This window comes from Marmota monax, unplaced genomic scaffold (genome assembly GCF_021218885.2).
Source record: "Marmota monax isolate L192 unplaced genomic scaffold, Marmota_monax_Labrador192_F-V1.1 WCK01_AAM20220418_F8-fsc00175, whole genome shotgun sequence".
In the NCBI taxonomy this organism is placed as follows: domain Eukaryota; kingdom Metazoa; phylum Chordata; class Mammalia; order Rodentia; family Sciuridae; genus Marmota; species Marmota monax.
The window spans coordinates 2008964-2013346 of record NW_026695246.1 but is presented as its reverse complement, the minus strand read 5'-3'; the positions used below and the strand labels follow the sequence as shown (position 1 = coordinate 2013346).

Here is a 4383-nt window from a genome sequence, read left to right as displayed (position 1 = left end):
TGAGATGGACATAATTACTCGTTGTACATGTATGAAGACATGCATGGTGTGACTCTACATTGTGTATGACAAGAGATATGAAAAATTGTGCTATATATGTGTCATATGAATTGAAATGCATTCTGCTGTCACATATAACAAGTTAGAATAAATTTTAAAAATGTGGGAATTCAAGTTATGAAACAGAATTTGGGAATAAAGTCTTTCTGAGATGAAAATCTGTTGGTTGCAGGGGCAAATATTATCCTTGAATCTAATAAGAATCTTAAAAATAAAAATTATTCAAAGTCTCATATTTTTATCTTTTTTAGGCATTGTTGTGAAATCTTAAGTTTTAAATTTCCTTCTTTGTTTGGTACAAAATTTTTCTGCAATCCCCAAGTAATGTTCATATAAGGAATCCTTGATCCTTGCTATTCTAGTTTGTGTGAATAAATCCAGTGAGTTTTTTACATTAAAAAAATATTTCCAACACAGGACCATATTAATTCTTAGCTATACTCTCAGTCTCTAACAGAATAAGTGATATCAATGTTCCTCCAATCATTACATTAAATAGAAAGTGAGGAGAACATTCCCAATCTCATTCTACACAGCCAGTGTCACTTTGGAACCAAAATCAGAAAAGGACACATCAAGAAAGAAAAACTACAAACCAATAAAGTTGATAAACATCCTTCATAAAATATTAGTGATTCATACTCAACAATATATTCAAAAGATTGGTTTCATTCCAGTGATACTGGATGATTCAACATATGCAAATTAATAAGAGTAAATCACCACATTAATAGACTTAACAACAGAAGTGGCATAATCATCTCAATGTGATCAAAGCCTTCAACAAAATTTAAAACCCATTCATGGGTTGGGGTTGTGGCTCTGCGGTAGAATGCTTGTCTAGCACATGTGAGGCTCTGGGTTCAATCCTCCCACCACATAAAAATAAATAAATAAAATAAAGGTATTGTGTCCAACTACAAAAATTATAATTTTTTTAAAAAATAAATAAAACCCATTCACAATAAAATAAATAAATAAGGATACAACAAACTTAAATCGATATCACATGACAAACCCAAAGACAACACCATACTTAATCAGGAAAAAACAGGTTGAATGATTGGGTTTTGAGGTTCTTAACATAAGCAGTGCATTAATCCCCTTAGAGGGAATAACTGGGTGATAATTGTAGACGGGTAGAGTGTGGCTGGAGGAGGTGCATCATGGGAAGCAATTTTGAGGGCTTATATTTTGCCTATGGTGATGGGAGCTCTCTCTCTCTCACTCTCTCTCTCTCTCCTTGCAATGTCCTGATCCACTTTCCTCCACCACAGTCTTTTGCCTTGATGAATTTGCTTTATTTAGGGCTCAGAACAATGAAGCTGATCATCAATAGATTGAGACCTCTGAAATTGTGAACCCCCAAATAAACTTTTCTTCTTAAAATTGTTCATCACATCTTTTGGGCACAGTGACAATAAAGTTGACAAAAATAATAGGGATAAATGCATACTCACATTTATAGCAGCATATTTCATAAGAGGTAAATTATGGAGCCAGCTTTGCTGTCTGTCAATACACTTATACATATATCTTGATGTCTGTCAATAGATGAATGGATAAGGAAAATGTTACGCATGCATTTATATATGTATAAATAATATCTATACATACATATGTATATATATATATATATATATATATATATATATATATACACACAAACTATGTATACACATGTACACACATACAAACAAACAATGAAGTTTTATTTAGTCACAAAGAAAAATGAAATTATGTCATTTGGAGAAAAATGGATGGAAATAAGAGCATTATGTTAAATGAAATAAACCAGACTCGGAAAATCAATGGTTGTATGTTTTCTCTCAATGTGGAAGCTGTGGAGGGACAAAAAAGTAAAAGCCAAAAGAAAACAAAGCAAAAAACTGGGAAGATCTTATGAACATAGAAGGGAGACAAGTAGAAAAAAATAACAGGACCACGAAGAGGAATGAAAGGAAGCTAACAAGTACTGGAGAACAAAACTGACCAAATTATGTGACATATTTTTATGCATAATATGTAATAATGAATCCCACTATTTTGCATAATTCACCAATAAATATATTTTGAAAGAAATTTCATTCAGTATCCATTTATCACTTGACTCAATATTCCATCTCTAGATTATTTATCTAATAAAAATGGAAACAAATTTACTAAAAAACTTACACTCATAAAAGTTTTATTCATAACAGCTGAAAATGGATCAAAAACCAACCCATTTGCATTAGGTGGTACATGGAAACACACACTGAATTATTTACCTATAACTACATACTACATAGTAATGCAACAAAAAGGATAAATCTCAAGTGGGTTTTATTTGTGGGGATAAGTGCATGGCATACTTTAAGGGCTTCTGAGTGGCAAACCACTCCCACAAGCTAGGCACCTAAGCGAGGCACTTAAGCTAGGCACGTGAGTGGCAAACTGCTTATACAGTAGAAATAGCCCTGGGGATTAGGCCATTTGTTGCAGTCCCTGTGCTTGCTCCATGGCCCACTCCTTGATTGGTTGCTGCAAGGACAGTTGGCCAGAAATTGTATTGGTGGCTGCCTATAATCTGTTTATCTACTGCCTGAGTATATATACATGCTAACTGCCCAATAAAATCGGACCTGCTTCCTGCTTGGTCTCTGGAGGTCTTGAGTAGTGACTCTACAGCCATGCTCTCCTCTACCCTGTTCAAAGGACCTCTTCGCTGAAGGAGAGAGAGTCAATGCATTTATTGTTAAAATGACCTAAATTAGATAACTAAAATAGTCAAATGATTGTAAGAAAAGTCAGGTAGAATGCTGTTGGTTATAAAGATCATAGAATATTTTTCTCCTTTTTGAAAGTGTCATGAAGGAAATTTTTACAATATAGGAAATGTTCTAAATTTACTTTTGTTTATGTTTACATTTTCAAGTCATAAAGTTGTATACTACAGTTTGATTTGTTTTATTATATGTAAGAATACCTCAATAAAGCTCATGAATATATATTGTGTTAATACTGAAAAATATATTTTAGCAAAGCAAAGTATTACAGGAAAAACCATAATCATCATACTAATGAAACCAATGGAAATTAGAGGGAAATAAATTTTCTGAGTGCCTACACTGTGTCAGGCATCAAAATGCATTGTTTTTATACATTTCCAAGGAAGATGTTATCTTATAATAAATGCAAAGAACAATATCAGTTAATTTATGCAATTTAGTTTTGTTACATTATAATAAAGAAATATACACTAGAAAATAGTTGCATTTCAGCAGGTAAATATCCAGAGACCCCAAACTTTTTATTTCTTTTTTTTCCAAGGCTCATTATAATAGTTAATAATTAGGAGTAAAAACTAAAAAGCTTTTTTTTTTTGCCTGGGCATCCATTCAATGGTCTGTAAAATGAATCAAAATAATGTGTATTTGTAATAATAATACAGATATTCTGTTGTATACCATAGCTATCTTTAATAAGTATTTTGTAATGGTTTTTTGTTGTCCTAACAAAATCATTTATAAGTCATTTTGTTTTCCTACCTCAAAGCTAACTTTGAGATTTTTTTTATAAAGAAAGGAGTGAACAATCATCAGGTGGGATAATCCTTTCCTGTTCCTCCTTTTGGAGGGCAGATAAAACATGATAATTGGAGTTCACATGATATGTGATTAGCTTCCCTGCATAATCAGGACTGTAGCACCCTGATTGCTCCTATCTAATTCTTCCTGGCGATCTGAAAGTTAAAAAAAAAGGAAGGAGCAACATATATGAAATACTTAGCCACTTTAGCAGCTTAATAAACATGACAATTCTTAAGATAGTACCCTTTTATTTCTTCAGAAGTCATATGACTCCATACATTGGAAATGTTTTTACATGTTAAATAAAATATTCTTTAAATAGTTTCAGTTTTGAAGTGATTTTTAAAATCAATTTCCATGTTTGTATTTTATATGACACTATTTGACCTGCAGCAAAGTTAAAATATTTCACAATATATAAACCATCTGGAAAGAGTTAATAGTGAGTGAAATGATTGTAAATCAATGTAAATTAGTACATGCTTTTGAAGTGATAAACTCTTTTGTTGCAGGATAACATTCAATATAATTTTGCCTTATTGATTTTTTTGTTGAAATATTTTCAGGTTGGATATGTATTTAATTTACATGAAAAGTAATATGATTATTTTAAAAATGGTCAAATGAATGTTTATTGTCTTCATTTGAATTAAAGTCTTAAATTAAAATTATAGCCTTGTTTCTTTAATATTTAATGGAGATTCTCACAAAATTTATTGTTTTCCAGCTTCCATTTACTATACAATTCACT

At 31.5% G+C, this 4383-nt stretch overlaps 1 non-coding gene across 1 annotated transcript; it reads left to right on the top strand.

The window, feature by feature from the left end:
• The first annotated feature begins 3637 nt into the window (after positions 1-3637).
• On the top strand, positions 3638-3771 carry LOC124078263 (U8 small nucleolar RNA). The gene has a single exon (XR_006846861.1). It is a non-coding gene; the product is annotated as a U8 small nucleolar RNA (small nucleolar RNA).
• Positions 3772-4383: the final 612 nt, after the last annotated feature.